This window comes from Lissotriton helveticus, chromosome 6 (assembly GCF_964261635.1).
Source record: "Lissotriton helveticus chromosome 6, aLisHel1.1, whole genome shotgun sequence".
NCBI classification, from domain to species: Eukaryota; Metazoa; Chordata; class Amphibia; order Caudata; family Salamandridae; genus Lissotriton; species Lissotriton helveticus.
In genome coordinates this window covers 1,896,889,945-1,896,910,102 of record NC_136067.1, presented here as the reverse complement: position 1 = coordinate 1,896,910,102, position 20,158 = coordinate 1,896,889,945, and the positions used below count along the sequence as shown (strand labels likewise).

The 20,158-nt window shown below is 43.9% G+C and overlaps 1 protein-coding gene and 1 long non-coding RNA gene across 2 annotated transcripts in view; one reads left to right on the top strand and one right to left on the bottom strand.

The window, feature by feature from the left end:
- LOC144761942 (uncharacterized) overlaps window positions 1-949 on the bottom strand; it is a 123,172-nt gene extending 122,223 nt beyond the window's left edge. Inside the window, exon 1 of the long non-coding RNA XR_013595966.1 lies at window positions 837-949. This is a non-coding gene — a long non-coding RNA (uncharacterized LOC144761942). The remainder of the gene's footprint in view (window positions 1-836) is intronic.
- The window catches only part of ALK (ALK receptor tyrosine kinase), a 2,452,973-nt gene that overhangs the window by 1,857,617 nt on the left and 575,198 nt on the right, over window positions 1-20,158 (top strand). The gene's annotated exons all lie outside the window — the stretch shown is intronic.

Here is a 20,158-nt window from a genome sequence, read left to right as displayed (position 1 = left end):
TAGAAGACGGAGGGTGTGGAAACAGTTTGAGGTGACGGCATTGATCTGGCGGTCCATTTTGAGTTCGGAGTCCAGGATGATTCCAAGGTTGCATGTGTGGTCCGTGGGTGGGGGTGGGTTTCTGAGGGCAGGGGCCACCAGGAGTTGTTCCAGGCTTTGGGATGTGGTCCTATGATGAGTAATTAGGTTTTGTCTGTGTTCAGTTGTAGGCAGCTGTTTTTCATCCATCTGGTGACCGCTTCCATTCCTTTTTGAAAGTTGTGTTTCGCAATGTTGGGTTCGTTGGTTAGGGAGAGGACGAGTTGAGTGTCGTCTGCGTACGATACGATGTTGGGTCCATGTGATCTGACGATGGATGTGAGTGGAGCCAGCACACTGCTTGCTAACTTTTTTAGACTCCTTCCTAGAACTTTTTTCTGTGGGGCAGTCCCAACGAAGCTTGTGCAGAGAGTCTGCAGTTTATAGGGGTATATTCAATAGTATATTTAATATTTGGCTAATTTTAATATCTGGGTGATATCTGTCAGAATACTTACTGTAAGTATTTGACTGAAGCGGGGTTCTTAATAAATAAAGCTCAAAAATAGATGAACAGACTTTCTAAACGAAATAAAAACAACTTAGTATTTATATGCATATTTTACTACCCCTATTTCCATGATCACATAAAAGCTGGAAGAGATTACCAGAAAACAATTTGATTTACATTTTCCTAAATTAACATTTCTGAGCATCTGTGTTTCCTTAGGGACATAAATCATGGTTTATTTTTCTAGCACAGAAGATTTCGGGAATATCTTTGTCTTTCCATATTATACTCGGACAGAACCACTTACACTTTTGTCCTCTTCCAACAAACATATGCAAAGGGCTTTCTTCTCCAGTCCATTCCAGACACATCTCCATCACACTGGTACTGAATGGATTTTACATCATCAGTATTCATGCTAATTAAAAAAATGAAAAACAATGTGATAATTATAAGGAGAATTACTTTTCCAACACCTAAGCGGTCCATAAATTCTCTAAAAACATTTGTATGTTTACATAGTTCATATTTCAATACGTTTATTAGTATGTATATTTAATGTAATGTATATATGTCTGTTTATGAAATAATGTGTTTCCTTATAAGGTTGATAAAAGCATAGTACGTCAAATAGATAACACCCAACCACGTGATACTCTGCATGTCAACCTCGGAAAGGTAAAAGTTAGAGCTCTACTCACTAAGGATAATGCTTTTGAACAGAAGGTATACAAAGTTCTCTACATGAATCTTCAATCTGTCTTCAGCACAAAGAATACCTACTACACATTCTACAACATTTATGTTAAGTGAATTGAGCAGACATCATTAACATTACTTTCATTATTTTCTTAATCTGATGCTAGGACGCGTCATATTTTACAGATATTTTGCAGTCTGAATATTTAGTTTAGTTTTACATTAATTTAGGGCCAGATGTAGGTAATCCCAGATTACCGATTCTTAAATACCGAATCATACCGATTCGGTATTTAAGAACTGGCAATCGGGATGTGGGTAATTTTATCGATTTAATTACCGAATCGGTATGATTCGGTAATTACCGAATCGGTATGATTCGGTAATTACCGAATCGGTATTTACCGATTCGGTAATTGATATTAATTCCTATGGGCCTAGAGGCCCATAGGAATGAATGTCAATTACCAGGAATGAATGTCAATTACCGAATCGGTAAATACCGATTCGGTAATTGGGAAAAACATTGAAGGGTGGCAGGGTGTCACTTTGACACCCTGTTGCACCCCTCAATTGTGCATGGGTGCACATGTTGCAGACATGCAACATGGCATTGTTTAAAAAGCAAAAGAAATGCTTTTTAAAGGGTTTTCATAATTTACCAACTTCTAGTTGGTGGTAAATTAAGAATTCTTAAACCCCTGTAGCACTGATTACAGTGCTACCTACATGTCAAAATACAGATTTGATAATTATACCGATTCGGTAAAATTACCGAATCTGTATGTTAACATGCCCCTACATCCCAAACTCCAAATACCGGTCGGTAACGGCCGAAATCGGCCGTTACCGACCGGTATTTGCCTTCCTACATCTGGCCCTTAATTTCTACAAGCTTTAGGCCACTTAAAAACACCTCTGAAAGGCATTGCTCTTTTCAGTCACCTTCTTGGACTCATTTCTCTTTCTAGAAATGGTTTTCAATCGTGCCCCTTTAATCACGTTTTGTGGGGGGAACTGAAGCCCCTCTCTTGCGCCTTAGAAATGTGCATTCGTCAGTTTTCTATTGCATGATGATGAAACCACTTCCCGCCAAAGCTTATGACTTCCTTAACTTTGCCTCTGGAGTTCACAGAACAGGCTGCATCAGCAGACTCTTAGCTTCAAACGTATGCGGATTGCGGCCTGATATCCCAAATCTACCCTATGCCGAAGCACAATACACGCTTTCAATTTACCGACTACGGCGACCCATTTGTGACCAAATTACACAGGTGCAGCATATGACATACTTGAAGCAATGGAGGAGCGCCCCTAATGAGCCCACCACAGTCATCCCCCCAGCCCCTGTTCACGCTCTTCGACAAGATATTAAACTCGGTGCCGTTTTCTGCCAGTCTCGGACACATTAAGCGCGCGTAGGCACAAGCCACAGAGGAGCCATCCGAGTGAATGGTGCCCTGCAGTCTCCTCCGTGCAGTCACTTCCCGCCTCCTGCTGGCGCGCGGGGGTCATTGCTCTGCTGTGTTTACCTCATGAAACCCTCCGCGTAGCTCTGCAGAACGATTCTTCGTACAGGCTGCGTGATGAGTCACCGCTGCCACCAGGCGTTAGCCGGCCCAATGGGATCGTGACTAAGAAACCTGCGTCCGCGAGCCGGGGTAATAACGTTCGGGCGCGTGGCTCAGCGGGACTTAATATATCCACGCGCTGAGAGCGCGCCACCGACGCAGCACCGAGGGCCTGCTGTCACATAAACTAACGGATGTGCTACGTCTTGTGTTCAAAGGAACGCCGCATGGTGCTGCCGTGTAATATGAAGGAAAGATAAAGGGCACTGCTTTGTGGATGAGTAGCATGCCCACCTAGTCAGCCAAAGATGCTCTGCCTTTGCTACATGTGTACAGTTTATCACTAGGTGTAACTGTGGTGCCTGGCTGCTTGGTTAGTTATTTTTGTTTAAAGTCAGTGCAGTGGTCAGTAATGTTTCTAAGGAGCCCACCACCACTGGCTCTGCGTAGCCGAATACCAAAGCTGCTTAGTCTTGTTTCTACCACATGCCTCATTTTTACACCACCCTATAATTCATATATCTTTATCACACCCTTGCAGGTTCTATTTCATCTATCCTTTCTCCATTTAACATTGATTTCCTATTTTCCTTTTAATCTCTCTCTCGCTCTCTCTCTCTCTCTCTCTCTCTCCCTCTCTCTCTGGGTCAATGTCTGATGATAAAACGTAAGTCTCTGTCGCCAAAAATGAGTGGTGGTGCACACCATCTGCTTCCGGTACAAATTATGTACTGTCTTTATAACAGACAACTTTTTTGAAGAGCTTATTTTCTACAACTTAGAAAACTAATTAATTTCCAAGTAGTTATAGTGGGTTAAACCTGCCTTTGCCTCTGCCTTTAGGCATGACCTGATAGAACAGAAGACCGATAGGTTCAAGAACTGCCATGTTTTTCAGTAAGGGATTCTAAGTGACATCGTAAAAATATAAACAAGAAGCTTCAGGTACCTGGATGTCATTTATGTGCAAGGATCTATATAAACCATTCATTGACCCGTTCCTCTCTGCAGGTTCACCCCCAAACTTTTATGCCTTTTTCCCTCCACTTTTTGCTGAATTCTTTTTTGTTGGCCTTACGACTCTGTGCACTTTACAACTGCTAACCGGAACTAAAGTGCTTGTGCTCTCTCCCCTAACCATTGTTAAACTGGTTTATACTTTACTAGCATATTTAATTTACTTATAAGTCCCTCGTAGAGTTGTATATCATATACCCAAGGCCTATAACGTAACTGAAGATGCTGGGCCTGCAACACTTAGTATCACCCACTTAAGTAGCATCTTAAACCGCCCTTGGCCTCCAATTGTGGCCAGAATGCTGTTTTTAACTGCCAAATCGACTTGGCAATATGACCCCTTTGCCAAGCCGTAACCCCTCCGGTGCTCATGACTAATGGTTCTATCATGAGCACCAGTTCTCCTATGCTCGTGATGGAACCATTCCATCACGTGCACAGGCGCACCAAATCAGCAGAGGGATTTCTTTTTTTTTTTTGGGGCCTTGGGGGGTGGGGAAGAATTTCCCCAATCTCCCAAGCCTTTTTTTTCAATGCAATGATAATGGCACGCTGTCGTCATGACATTGAAAATGAAACTGAAACTAAGGGGCCCATTAGGATGTAGGCCGCCCTACATCCTAGCCCGCCCGCCATCCATTTCCCCCCGCCACATTAGTATGGCGGGGGGCACCGTGGCGGACCGGAAGGATGTTGTGGGGTGGGGGTGGCACATGGGGTGGCTATGGTACCCCCCAGCAGTTCCATGCACAAAATGACTGGCACCGAGGTGAATCAGTATCTGTAACACATGAGAAAAAAACAATGACTCTAACTGCTTCCTCAACATTTATAAGAGAGGAAATCAAAAAACCTTTTGGAATGAACAATGAGACTCCTTACCACAACTCTTACATGCTCAAGTTGTAGGGAAACCTACCAAACCCACCCATTTCTGAAAACTAGACACCTGGGGGGGTCCAGGGAGATGTGATTTGCATGGATCCCCACAGTTTTCCTACCCAGAATCCCCTGCAAACCTCAAATTTAGCAGAAAAAACCTGATTTTTCTCACATTTCTGTGTGGGATCACTGGGCTAACACAAATTATGTACCACCCTGCCTTCCCCCAGGTCTCCCAATAAAAATAGTACCTCACTTGTGTGGGTGGGCCAAGCACCTGCAACAGGCAAGGACCTAGAACGTATTGTGGCGACATCAAAATGATCTATCACAAAACGGCCTGGTTTTGCAAGGGGGGCACATGCGTTTTTTGGTCCTGGGCTCAGCGGCCATCTAGGGAAACCTACCAAACCCAGCTTTGTGTTCCTTGGGTTCTTCGTGAACCTACAAGTCCTATATATCCCCCCAACCAGAAGGGTGCAGCAAATGTAAAAGTATATTGCTTTAAATCTGTCATACTTAGAATAAGTTACAGGTGAAAACATTGGCACAAATGCCTGTTTTTTTTAACTCAAATTTCAATATTTTTGATTTTCCACTGTTAGTTCCTATAAAATAAAAAACATGAAGAATCTACACAAATGACCCCTCGCTGAATTCAGAATGTTGTTTACTTTTCGTAAACGTATAGCTTTCCGGGATCCATTATTGCGTTCATACCAATTTCTACCACTAACTGGAAGGAGGTTGAAAACAAACAAATAGCAAAAATAGACCATGTCCCAGTAAAATGCCAAAACTGTGGAGAACATTTTGGTTTTCTGACAAAAGTCTGCCTGTCCTTGAAAACTGAGAAGACGGTGATTTTAGCACCACAAACCCCTCATTGATACCATTTGCAGGGAAAAAACAGACACTTTCTTCTGCAGCAATTATTTTTCCATATATAAAAAAAAGATGTAGCTGTATTTTGGCTAATTCTTGATTCTCTCCAGGGGATTCCACAAAGCCCAAGTACCTTTAGAATCCTCAGGGTGCTAGGAAAAAAGGATGCAAATTTCACGTAGATACCTTATGTGGACAAACAATTACTGGAACCTGAGCGCGAACTACCCCAAATAGCCATAAAAAGGCTTAGCATAAGGCCTAGCAGTGAAGAGGTTAAACTCATCTTTTATTGCCTAAAAGGGAAGAGGTGTGGCGCCGCGGCCAGGGCGACTGACGCTGGAATCTGGGGACCATGGTTCGATCCCCGGCTCCGGCGGCAGGTTAGCCCAGCACCATGTGACTCTGGGCAATAGCTCGCTTAATCTTCCCGACGGCCCCCAGCGCCTAGAGACCCTTACGGGTGATTGTGCGCTTTACAAATGTGGACTTTATTTTACTTTTTTAAAAGTCACCTCTAAGGTAGACCTTCGGATGTCCATAACACAGGGTGCATTGTAATGAAAAGGTTGGACATGTACTTTTAAATTTTGCATGTTCTGGTAGTGAAAAACTCTTAAATTCATTTTTCACTACTGTGAGGCCTACCTGTCCCTTAGGGTAAAATTGGGTTGCCTTATTATATTTAATAAGTGCTAACGTTTGATTGGGATCAAGTATCTATGAAATTGCAATACAAAATCCTTTTTAATGGTAAAATCAAATAATTAGTTACAATTTTGAAAATGCCACTTTCGGAAAGTTGGCATTTTGCTGCCCTTAGCTCTTTTGTGCCTGCAGCCTGTCTTGGGTCACATGGCTGGTTGTAACTGAAAGTTAGACTTTATGAATTCCTTCTAGATCGTCACACAATAGAGGGATTAAGTGTGCATGAATGGCTCATCTTCTGGCTGGATGGGGGATTGGAGCTGAGCACCGCCCCACTTGCAACTGAATAGACCATGCTCTGCCTTCACACAAGGGACCTATCACCTCCACATTGCCACTGCAGCCAGCTTTGGAGCAGGGGTGTCAGAAAATGTCATCCACTTTAAAGAACCTTTGTAGAAGCTTTTCCCACATTGCAGAGGCAAGGCACCAGGCTTTTTAAAACAGGACCCTGAGACCCCTCTTCAATTCTCTCCTGGACCTGTGGAAGGACTCTCAGAGGACTGCCTGCTGCTGTGCACTCTACAAGACTGTTTTTTGTTGCCTGAAAGAACTGCCTTGCTTCCTGGAACCTACCTTGAAACCTCAGAGACCAGCCATTCTGTTGAGCCTGCATCTTCACCTTATCCCATGACTAACAGAGTGACTCTATAGTTAGTTTGCTAGCCTTCTGTTCGGTGCCACAATACCACAAATGGCTTCCACCATCTTAAACCCCCAAATGGACCCAGCCTGAGTGAGTCCTGAACCCCCAAGTGGTGTCCGACCAGTCCCGGACCCTTGGTTGTGGTGCTAAAGATTCCCAAATGACTAGAATCTAAAACTGAGGTCGTGGACATTTTTGGGCCAAAAACTGCACTGAGAACGAGAACCAACCTGCTCGTCTAGCCACCCAAGGTCCACCGCCGGTCGGATTGACTTCACGACTTCTTGCTCTACATTCTTCTCTACACCAGCAAATCCTGTTCAGAAGTCCTTTGCCAAAAGGATATCCGAGACCCTGTAACTGTCTTTGGCAACAGTCTACTGCCTTGTCCCGTTTTACATTTTTGATTCCCAAAAAGAGACTAAGTCAGAATGTCTAAACCTTCACCACAGCTACGACCCAAGGCTCCCCTACAACGGTGCTACCTCCTCAGTAACCGCCCGGAGCCTTGCCCCGCTAAACTTTATCTACTCAGAGCGTGATCCATCGTTGTCCGCCATATTTTTTTACTTTAACCCAGTCTTGCGCAAACAGATCTCAGCGGTAGGCGCTTTGATCATTTAGGCACTAGTTTTCACTAAAAACCTTTAAAAAATGCATAACTCTGGTTCTACTGATTGGATTTTTGTCATTTTGGTGTGAAATAATTTATTAAAATGTGCTCTATGTTTCTAAATTGGTGTGGGATTTTTGTGTGTGGTGATTTCACTTTATTACCTTTTTTTGTAATGCATAAATACTTTACATTGCCTAGAAGTTAAGCCCGACTGCTTTTGGTGCCAAGCTACCCATTTCTGCAGTCTTATTTTCTGCCTCGTGTGCCATGCTCTACAAAAGTCAATATTATTGGAATGTATATTATTACTGATCTAATGTAGGTGAATACATATTTATAAAATGATTTTTCATTCTATTGTCACATTCTTCAACCTGGCAAAAAGTATTGTAATTATAAAGATTATTCATAGGTTACCTTATACATATGTGTTTCTTCAAACATAATAACATTGACCTTTATAATAAAAACATTTTTATTCACATGCTTTTACACTGTTATTGCCAGTATGGTTGATCCACAAACATATCTGCAAAAATTGTTTCCCCAAATGGCCATTACCGACTTGGACCATTTCCTTTTTTTAAGTTCCCTGCCAAGTTCTAGGCATCAAATGTTGTGGTGATATTGGTGCTTTGATTTTCTTTTCAGCAGCACTCAGCGCCATCAAACTCATTGTTGACTTGGCCCTCTCTGCAGTTTCACTCCCAAACTTTGTGCCTTTACTTCTTCTGTTTTCTAAAGCCATTTTTGTCGGCTTTTAGGATTCTGCGCATGTTACAACTGCAAACTATTTCTAAGGTCCTTGTGATCTCTACTAAACATGCTGAAATGAGCTAAAACCCAATTGGCCAATTTAATTTACTTATAATTCCCTAGTAAAGTTGTACCACATGTACCAAGGACCCTCAAATTAAATGCTACTAGTGGGCTTGCAGCACTCATTGGCCACCAAATTAAGTAGTCTTTTTAAACATGTCCTGGGCCTGCCATTGCAGCCTGTGTGTGCAATTTTAAACTGCTATACCGACCTGGCAAAACTTGTCTTTTGCCAGGCCTATACCTTCCCTTTTAATACATATAGGTCTCCCCTTGGGTAGGCCAGAAACATCCCATACAGCAAGATGCATTATATTTAAAAAAACACTGGGCATGTCCTTTTAAGTTTTAATGTCCTGGTAGTGAAAAACTCCTAAATTATTTTTTCACGCCTGCATCCCCCATAAGATAATATTGGGTTACCTTATTACAGTGTTAACGTTTGTGCTGGAGCAGGTAGGAATGTCATGTATGGTGTCCGAGGCATTGTAATTTAAAACCCTCTTTAATGGTATAGTCAGTTTCTAAGTCACAATTCTGAAAATGCCATTTTTAGAAAGTTGGCATTTTCTTTTCATGACCATTAGGTTTCTAACGCAAACAAAAAGATCCCGAGGTCCTGTTGCTGGATGGTAATTCCTAGATTATTTTAAATTGTTTTGGAGGAACTTTTTGCTTGAGCTTCTGGACCCTTCCAACCTCGAGTTTAGCCAATGGAAGTACAGGTTTCAGTATATGTTCCTCTCTAACAGAGCAATCTTTTATTAGCAGAGGGATACATCCTTTTTCATAATGCAACACAATAATCCAAAATGGTTTGGCAGAAATGGATTCTTTTATTTACATACTTTGGTTTATAGATCCATTTTACTCTTTTTGAATTTTCGCGTTGACAGATTTTATAGAATTGAACAGCCGTCACGTGTTTCGCCCTATGTGACAAGTAAAGCCAGGGCTTTCTCAAGGCTAATCATAATGTATAGAGCAGTCATATATTTTGGCAGAGGTTGCTTATATACCAGATTGCTTTAAGATAATATAAAAGTCCAAAATCTTGGGGCTGGCAAGATTTTGAACTTTTATATTATCTTCAAGGTCTTTCAAACCAGGCAAAGAATGATAGAAGCTTGACGAAGAGACAGCTTTGATCTGGCTGTTCATCATAAGCGGGGAGTCAATAATGATGCTGAGGTTTAATGCATGGTCCGTGGGTGTCGGGGGGTTTCTAGCGTAGTGGGCCACCAGGAATCTTCCTAAGCTGAGGTGTTGGGCCCCAGGATGAGGAATTCAGTCTTGTACGAGTTGAAAAGAGAAGCCCTCTGTTATGTCTTTACGATTTATAGTGTATTGACAGATAATTCTAGTGTGTCAATCAAAGGCCCTCCCTTCCTGAAATGAAGCAAACAGTTGAACCTTTTTTTCCTTCAATAATTTGAAAACCACCACAAATATAGAAGGCGGAGGCTTTGCACAAGAAATGGCCCTGGAGGTGGAGATGGCATCTTCATTAGTTGCTTTTCCCCTGATGCTTACTTATTAGGATTGAGGAAACTTGGGAATTCTGGCTCTCCAGAGGTCGTTTAAGATATGAGGGTTTTGACCATCTTGCTTCAGTGATTGCACATGTTTCATGCCAGTTAATAAACGCCTTGCTCCAACATGGGTTACCTTCCTCTGATTTATAAGGATGCAAATATCCTACCAAAGATAAAAAAAACCTAGACTAGATCCATCAGACTTCGAAAGTGTTTGCCCTTTTTCATTTTTACCTTGCAGCATGGACATATTAAAACAATATGTAGTTAAGATTTTCTTTAAACATATAGAGAATCACAACTGGTTGTTTTTTGCCTGGCCACAGCACTGAATTGGTCATAGTTTCTATTTTGGATGAGCTTAGAATGGACCTAGAACTGGGGCATACCACAGCACTGACCGTGTTAGACCTCTCAGCAACCTTCGATACAGTGGCTCTTACCAACCTACTCGACCATGTCAAGATGGTTGGGATAGGGGTCTCAGTTTTGCAATGGCTAGGTTTCTTTTTGACCAACCGTTACAAAGCTGTTCGGTTAGTGCCCTTCATTTCCAAATAAGTGAGCATCCCTCATGTGGTGCCCCAGGGCTCTTCACCATCAATCCATCTTGTTAACATTTATAGGAGACCACTTATGCAGGCCCTTATGGAATGCAGTGTCAAAGCCTCCGCGTATGCAGATGATACCCAGATCCTGCTAAGGTTTGTGCAATAACACAGATTGTTCCTCTGTGTTCAAACAGAATCTCCAGTCCTAGTCAACAACTGGGTAAACCTGTAGATAGGAAAGCTTTGGCTTGAGCAACTAGTTACTCCACTCATATCCCCTTTGCTGGTCAGAAGCCTGGGGGTAAAGATTAGAGTGCATTTGTCAATGGCGAATCAGTTTCAGCAACAGTCTCAGCATGTTGTCATAATTTGCGTATTATGCAAATCCATATTTCAATACCAAAAATTAGCATCTCATATCCAGAGCCTTGATTAGCTCTGTATTCATTATGCAAGCACCATGTACCTGGTTATGTCATTGGTATTGATTTAAAAGGTTGCAGCTGGTGCAGAACTTAGTGGCTTGCTTTGTGACAGGCGTTTTAAGATCAGGCCGCATGCGTTCCAGTCTGTCTCAGTTACACTGGCTACTGAAAAATGCAGACGATAGGCAGTTCACTTACTATAACCAATGCATGGACAATTCAACACCTTCCTATTAAGTCACTCAGGTTGACAGAAGACCACTTTGCTCTGTGCACAGTTGAGGGTTATCTTTCAGGCCCGTCAGTCTTCTTACAGTTGCCTGATCAGCACTCCTTGTGTAAATCACCAGTTGTGATGCAATTTCTGTAACGTCTACAACATGTTTCCTTCTTCTCCATTTGTGATGCTCCTTTGGAACCTCAAGCTTGTCCTTACTTATTCAATGTGTACGCCATTAAAGCCACTCCACAGCTGTCCTGTGCAGCTTCTCACCATTAAAACGGTGTTCCTGATCGCATTCACCTCTGCACAGGGTGTGAGTGAGCTTCAGGCTCTGTTTGTTCATCCACCATCACCTTCCCCAATAAGCTGGTTCTGCAAACTAGAGCCTCCTTTCTTCTGGAAGTTGTCACTCCATTTCACATTGGTCAACCCAGCACCCTGCTGGCCTTCTATGCTCCGCCTCTTCCCTCTAAGGAGGAGGAGAGACTCCCTTGCTTGGACCCGAAAAGAGTTTTTCTGTTTACACATCGATCGTACTAAGACCACAGGGTGGATGATCAGCTCTTTGTGGGCTTCGCCCTGCATTACGATCTGCAATGCATTGGTGAAGAAGCAGCCTCTGGAAGGCTTTCACACCCACTCCACCAAGGCCAAAGCTGCTACCACTGCATTCGCTCGAGGAGTCTCTGTTCTAGACATCTGCCAGGCAGCTATGTATGCATCCCTCCATGCATAAGTGAAGCACTTGTCTGGACAGTCAGGTTCACCTAGAGGGACGTTTTGCCCACTCTGTCCTGCAGGACTTTCTGGTTTACAGACCCACCTCTAAATAGGTGCTGCTTTGCTATCTATTCAAAAGGTGAGAAATCTACGGTTTGAAGCCTCCATGATAAGAGCAAGTTACTTATCTTTGGTTATACTCTCTCTGGTACAAACTCTATCTAGTCACAGATTCTCCCATCCTCCCTATCCTGTGATGAGATCTCTCTTAAGTGGTAGAGTCCAAAGTCTAGGAATCTGGTGTATTAATTTGCTTTTGGGCCTTTGCTTCTCGTTAGAACAGTCTCACAAGCAACCAACATCAGCGCACTGGAATGATGCCTATATAGGCCCTGCACATCACTTCTGGAGCGGCTGCATGGTGCTGTCTTTCTGCGCGCAGGGGTACTCCAAAGGAAGTTAACGAATCCAGACCTGGGGGTGTTCAAGGGGTGAGGAATCTGCGGATAGATATTCTCTACCAGAGAGAGTGTGACAGAAATTAAGTAACTTTTTCACCGTTAACATGTTCTACTAACAATCAGTAAATCAGGTCTACTGGCTTTGTCATACTATTTAAAAGTAAATAGATCAAACCTATGTGATCTTGCGTAACCTTTTCTGATGAACCGATAAGGCCCATAGCCTTTACTATTGGCTTGACACCATTATTAGCAAAGGCCTATTCAAGTGCACATAGACTGGCAACCATTATGCATACAGTTATAAATGTACAAATATGCAGACAAATGGAGTTTGCAATATACAATCCCTCTCAATAGTGCCTAACAAGAATCATCACAATGGAACCCTCCAGGCTTTTTCAGAGTGGGTGGCCAACACCCAAACCCTTAATTACGACAGTACTTTGTGAGATTTCCTGTCAGTATCTTGTAACTAGCTGTTAAGGGCCTACTTGCTGTACCAAATACTTTGCACACGAAATAAGCTAGGCTTTCTGCCTTTGGTATACCTTTTCATAATAAGCAGATCAGATGTATTAGACCTAACATAACTTTTCCCTGTGTACCAAACAAGCCTATAGTTTATCACTGTAACCGACAAAGGACAACTCTTTTGAGCCTATGTTTTCCCCAAAATCAACAATGAAGTAAACACTCTTAAAAAGAAAGCAAGAAGGCTCCAGGAGGAAATCGATTTTTTTTCAAAGTACTGGTCTTGAACCCTTACCACCTGGTGGCTCATTGGAAGATGAACCTAGGCAATTAGGGCTAGCTCTATATTAGGAAGAGACGCGAGGGGGCGGCGAGTGGGATTAAGAAGGTCAGTTACTTGCAAATGATCCTTTTGTACTTATATCTATATAAATCTCTCCTTTCAATCTTTGTCTCATCCCTCCTCTTTCTGACTCATCCCAAACCTTTCTGACTACTATGAACCCCCAAACATCCTTCTCCAACTTTCCTCTCCTTTTTAGCCAAGGCAGCCAACTAACAGGCACACACGATCCGTTCCCATTATCCTATTCCTACTGTTTACTCAACTAAACATACAATTCAGGAGCACAAACCTAACTGAAGTAATACAAAAAGATAAGAAAATTAATGTACTAATCTACAAACCGCTAATCTTGGGTTCCAGAGTAGCATGCTACTTGCTGCAAAACGCTTCAAGCCTTGCCTGGGGTAGTAAGCACTATATAAATACAAATTACAATTACAACTACTTTTTTAAGATCCACAGCTTTGGCAGGAACTAGAGGGTGTTGCTTCTCTGTGTGAGTGGACAGGCTGTGGGATGCCATGCCGGCCCAGCTGTGTGCCATAGCCTCCTTGTTGAGATTTTGGTGCAACCTCAAGACCTGGCTGTTCCAACAGGCATACTAATAGACCCCTGGTGAAAGTGAATGCTACACGCTGAAAATAATATATCATAGCACGATGAGAAGAATTATTGAAATCTTAAGAAGGCTTCTGCTTTTGTTGGTCCTGACACATAAATAATGCCCTTAAGCAAAATAAATTCTGACCCCTTCATTGTACTTCATGTGAACTTTAAAAGTAGACGCTGTACACCAGCCCAGAGAGACATTTTCCTCTTTGACTGTTTCCCTAAAGGGGATGGTGGGACTTTGAAGAAGCAGCACTATTTTGACAAGCCTTGAAATTAGTGGAATACATACTAACCTGGTCTTTACCTTGGATGAAATTTCCTAAAGTATCCTGGCCTTATCCTGTAATAAAACTCCAGGCCCTGATGGTATACCCCCATTCAATTTCTAGATAATATTGATGTCTGGGGGCCTGTCTTAGCCTTGGTTTTAAATGCTGCAATAAAGAAGGGGGCTCCTCTTTCATGGTCATCCACCATAATTGTACCGGTTTTCAAAAAGGGTGACAAGGATAATCCTCAGGGGTACCACTCATAGATGCTGCTATTAAAGTGCTGGGAATGATTTTATAAAACAAGCTCTTATCGTGGACAGACTGGAATAACATATTGTCTGAGGTCCAATATGGTTTTCGGCCGGGCAGGTAGATCACTGATCATTGTGTGAGACTATAGCAACTTATAAACAAATACATTATTGCTCAGTTAAGCTTGTTGCATTTATGTACCTCACGTCGGCATTCTACAGGGTAAATTGTAATAAGCTCTGGGATCTGCTGCTATCAGTGGGAGTGGACCCAGAAATTGTTTCTTTCCTCTCGAATTTCCACACCAACACCTCAGCTTCGTTAAAGTACTCTCAGGGGTTGGTGCTCATGGAGTCTTTTGTCACTAGTAGGGGTATTCGCCAGGGCTACATACTTGCACCTTTTTGTTCACCCTTTATAATAATGGGTTTGAACAAGATTTGGTGTCACAAAAATTGACTGCCCAAGGGTAGGTACAAGACCATTGCTGGGTTTGTTATATGCAGAAGATGCGATTCTTATGGCACGCACAGCTGTGGGTTTGCACTCCTTGTTGGACACTCCTTGTTTGCACTCCTTGGGGGAGCTGCCTATTTAAGGCGGAGCCGCCTTAGTGTCAGCCTGGCGAATTGGACCTGAGGTCAGGATTGCAGCAGCGCTTTGCTGCAGCCCACGCACGCTCTCTCAGCGCTACTTTGCATTTTAACTTCCCGTTTTTTATTTATTTTAATTTTATTTTCTATTCCCCCTGGTTTTAATCTCAGGGTCTCTGGCCACTCACCTGCACTCTAATTGTTTGGAAACCCACCGCTGTTTAGCGGGTCCGGTTCCGGGGAGGCAGAGGGCGGGGAGCGCCATCTTGGAGTGGTGTGTATTTCTGAGCGCCATCTTTGAGCGTCCTCACGCTCGTGGACTGGGGGAGCTGCCTATTTAAAGCTCGCCTCATGGCGCGCAGCGGTGACGCGCAGCGGGCGTGCCTTCTCTGTGCCTGAGTCGTGCCCGTCTGCGCTCGTCAGCGTCTCGGAGGGCGGCGAGGCGGCGTGGTAGGCTTTTTATCTTGTTTGATGTTTTTATATATTGTGTGTTAGCTGTGGCAATAGCAGAAAGGAATTGGCAATAGCAGAAAGAATTCAAGTTTATTTATCAGACAATTGAAAATTTGTATTTGTTACAATTCATTTTGTTTTCTTTTCCTTACTGCAAATAGCTTCATTGCTTAATACTACATAACGACTGATGCTTCTCGTATGACCGTATTTGTATATTTATGTACACTAAATGATTGGATGTCATTTTGTCAGATGTATTTATGTATTTTTGTTAAAATTCTTTGTCAAATGTTTTTGTATAAATTGTATGTACGTAGTGTTTTTCTCATGCAATCAATGCTTTAACTTAATGAGATTTATATGAAAAAGTAAATGGTTTAAATAAATTCGACCATACAAATCATAACAAGGATTTGGTTTGTTGCTCAAAATATAGCTATTAAAAATCGCAGGGCCAGCATTTCTCTTTTTATAAATTATTCTATGGTCCAGCTGACCCTGTGTCCCGGGACCTAACTCCTTATTTTCTGCAAACGTGTCTCAGATCTGAGCACTGTATCCTTCTGGGAGACTTTAATCTACACATGGATAAGCCTTTAGACGCTGATACCATCAAGCTTTCCGACATGGTGTGGCCATTTGGGATGATCCCTTATGTGGCTAGTCCTACTCATGTTAAAGGCCATGTGTTGGATCAGATTTTTTCCACCAGGATTATAGAGGCATTTTCTCCTATGCCAGTCCTGTGGACTGACCATTACCTGATCAAATTCTGCATCCTGGCTGTAGTGACTTCTGGCTCCAGAGTGGTGAGTGACGCATCAAGACTGTCCCGACCTTTCCATCGAGTCACGGCGGACATGCTTGCCGATGCCCTTGGTCGCTATCCCTGTCAGCTCACAGGTCTCCTGGAACAGGACCTGGAATTGTTTCAGAAATGGCTGTCCTTGAGACTGGAGGAGCTTGCCCCTGGCAAGCCGAGTAAGGCTGCGTGTCGACAGATATCGGCCCCTTGGTTTACTCCACTCTTGGCCACAATGCGTCAAGACTGTAAGAGGGCCGAAAGGGTTTGGAGACGGAGATATGATCTCGAAGATAAGAGCAAATATAAGGAGCTTATCTGTGTCTATCATAAGCACATCTTTGAGGCAAAAAAGGTGTACTTAGAGCGCAGAATTGATGCCGCTGAATGCATGAGTAAGGAAATTTTTAAAGTTGTGCGGGAATTTGTGTCACCTGTATCCGGCACACCTACCCATACTCATAGTGCAGCCTGGATCCGTCAACTTGGTGTTTTTTTACCAATAAAATTAAACTCATCCAGGGTTCTTTTCCGGCACCTTCTCCTTTGGTTGACTCCCCAGCATGTAGGCCTTTAGCTGCAGAGGTGGTGGGTCCTTTGCTCTGGAACTTCCCGTCTATCTCCAATGCTTCCTCCCTGAATCTGCTCTCTCGGCTTAAATCGGGCTCGCCGCTTGATCCCTGCCCTGCTAAGTGCTTGGGGAAAATTGCACCGGCAGTTAACACTCTACTTAATGCCTCCCTGTCTTCTGGAGAGGTACCTAATGCCTGGAAGCACGCCCTTATCCTCCCGCTGCTGAAAAAACCATCTTTAGACCCCCTCGCACATGCGAACTATAGACCAATCTCCCTCCTCCCCTCGCTGGCTAAAGTGATCGAGAAGCACGTGCATCTCTCTATCTCCACCTTCATAGAGAGTAATAACATTCTGCACGACTCTCAGTCGGGCTTCCGGGCTAATTTTAGCACGGAGACGGCTCTCCTCGAGATCACTGATGCCATCCGTGAGATACTGGATGGAGGGGGAAAAGCCATCTTGGTCTTGCTGGACTGGTCGGCGGCTTTCGACACCGTGCCCCACGCCGGTCTCCTTGCAAGACTCTGGGAGATAGGCTTTCGTGGGACGGTGTTGAATTGGTTTAAGTCATTTCTGACCAACCGCCGGCAAGTGGTCTGGGCACCGCCGTTCTCCGCCGAAATGCTGCCGCTCGAGGTGGGGGTTCCTCAGGGGTCCATCCTGAGCCCCACCCTTTTCAATATCTATATGGCCCCTCTTGCGGCGGTGGCGGAGTCTTTTGGTGCCCAGATCATCTCCTACGCGGATGATACCCAGCTTCTTTTTTCGTGTGGCAAGGGGGAAGATTTCGACGGCGGGCGGATTCGGGAATGCCTTGAAGCCGTCTTTGAGTGGTTTCAGGGACACAGTCTGAAGTGCAACTCAGACAAGTCTGAGTTGCTCTTCTTCGGCTGTTCTCCCGACCCGGCCTGGAAGTCATGGTGGCCGTGTGATATGTCTCCTCCTAGCACGGTTGCAGTTAAGGCGAGGAATCTTGGTTTCTTGTGCGATGTCGACCTTTCCCTGAGACCTCAGATCATCGGGCTGACGGGGAAATGCTTCGGCATCCTCAGGATGCTACGGAAATTCCTCCCTTTGCTGTCCTTTCACCACAAAAGAATTACGGTGCAGGCCCTGATAGGATCACGCCTCGATTACGTGAACTCTCTCTATTTGGGCCTTCCTAAATATCTGATGGCCCGTCTGCAGGTTGTGCAGAATTCGGCGGCCAGAGCCATCTTTGGACTTCCCCGGAGGGCGCGGGCCTCTGAGCTTTTGGAGCAACTCCATTGGCTTCCGATTGCCAAGAGAGTCACGTTTAAGACCCTGACTCTGGCTTTTAAGGCGCTCCACCGAATTGGTCCTAACTATCTCCGTAAGCGGATAGCCTTCTACGTCCCCAGAAGAGCTCTCAGGTCTGCCTTCGAGGCTAAAGCTGTGGTTCCTTCCATCAGGCGCTCTCGAATCGGAGGTCGCTCCTTTCGGTACCTTGCGCCTCGGTGCTGGAACGATCTCCCTCGATCCTTAAGACTGATGACCAATCTGTTAACCTTTAGAAAGGAGCTAAAGACTTGGCTTTTCACTATGTAATCTGCAGGCTTTTTCACTCTGTAAACTGTGTCTTTTCTGGAGCACTGTTTTGCTGTTCCTCTCCTTGTTTCACTCTTCGCCAAAGCGCCGGGACACTCCTCCGAGTAGCCGTGCGCTATAGAAGAGCCAATTTAACATAACATAACATAACATAACAGTTTCACCACCCATATGGATAGTTTCTACCTGGCCGTTAATTTTTCTAACTCATATGTTTTGGTAACTGGCCCTCAGTCCACATGCCCTAAAACCTTCAGAGTTGGGAAATACATTCTAGCCAAAGTCCCAACTTTTGCGTACATGGGGGTATTATTTGATGCCAAGTTGAGCTTGAACCCCCGGTGGAGAGAAAGATCTGTGTTTGACAAAGACCACAGGTGCAGTTGCCAGTTTTGCCCAGAGGCTGGGCTCGTGACTACCGGCTACCCTAATTAAACTTTATCAGTCTAAGTGCATCTCCAAGGTGTTATGTGGAAGTGAAATCTGTGGCCACAGGAGGGTGGACAGCATTCAAATAATAGAGACACCTTTTTGAGGATATTGCGGGTGCCGCAAAGCACGCCTGCGTTCTTGGTGCACAAGGAGCTGGGTCTCAGATACATTAGTTATCTTATAGCTGTTAGGCCACTGCTTTGTTGGGTTATGATATGGACTGGCAAAGGCTTACAGCTTAACAGGTTTATTTTGTTGGACTGTTTATCTCTTGACCAAATGCATAAAATTCCCTGGCTAGCGATGGTAAAGGCTACTTTAACTAGCCTAGGGAGGGTGGACATGTTTCATAATCAACATTTCTTGTGACCCATGGAGAAAAAAACAGCTAATGGAACTATTCTTTGCACGTGCCTCCATGCAGTGTGAACAGTGGGAACTGGGAAAACCCATGGTATGAGGGCATTTATTATTAAAAACGGTGAAGGGCATGGAAACGTATCTGTCCCAGTTATCTAAGGATAGATACAGATTTGTGGTGTCTGGATTTAGATTAAACTTGTTACATCCCCTGTTAGCCTCTCCGAGTGGCTGGGTCAGCCTAGGCACATTAGGCCCCTGTGGCTGCGACAATGTGTTTCCTCAGGATACCTTTCATTTTGTATTGCTGTGTAAATATTTTAGTGCCACTTGGAAGCCTTGTTTTTTATCAATTCTGAAAGCCATGGAGTTTGCCCAAGCCCGCCCAGCGCTTATGTTTTCACAACTACTTCCTAATGCATATGTTCTTGCTTAGGTCTCAGGCTTTTTGCATGCTGCTGTAAGATCTAGGTGCTCTAGGCCCGATTAATGGGATCAGGGTCTCAAATCTGTATTTTTCATCTTTCCATTAATTTATTTCAATTTTAAATTCGTTTTAAAGCTGATATATGAATGTATTTATGGTCTTATGTTTTTTATGATTGTATTTACAATCAAACAAAGATTTTATGATGATGACATTCTCTGTCCTGGAGAGGAACAGGGCCCTGATTAGGCAGATAATGAGGAAGATATAAGCTGGCCAGGAGTCATAAGAACCATGAAAAACAATTTGGTGGGTTTCTTTAGGTGCTAGCCCAGTTCCAATACTGGTAGTCATGCTGTGTGACAAGTTGGATCTTAAATGGTCTTCCCTTACATTAACTCATGAATGCCCAGCATTCTCAGTGATGTAGCTGGGGGCGGCATTCTTTTTGGGGGGGCGGAGGTGAGCACTTCGAGAACAAGTCGTCTGTCGGACGCCACCCCCTCACCAGAACAAGTCGCTCCCTCCCCCCCACTCTTACGTGCACCAAGCGGCAAATTTAGGGGCCGACCCGGGCCGCAGTAGGTCTAACTACGGCACTGAGTAATCTGAAAAGGTACAACAAGCAAGGTTGTGTGTCAACGATTAATGCATACTGGTCTGTCAGTACTGAAGTGTATAATGGGATGGCATTGCTGGA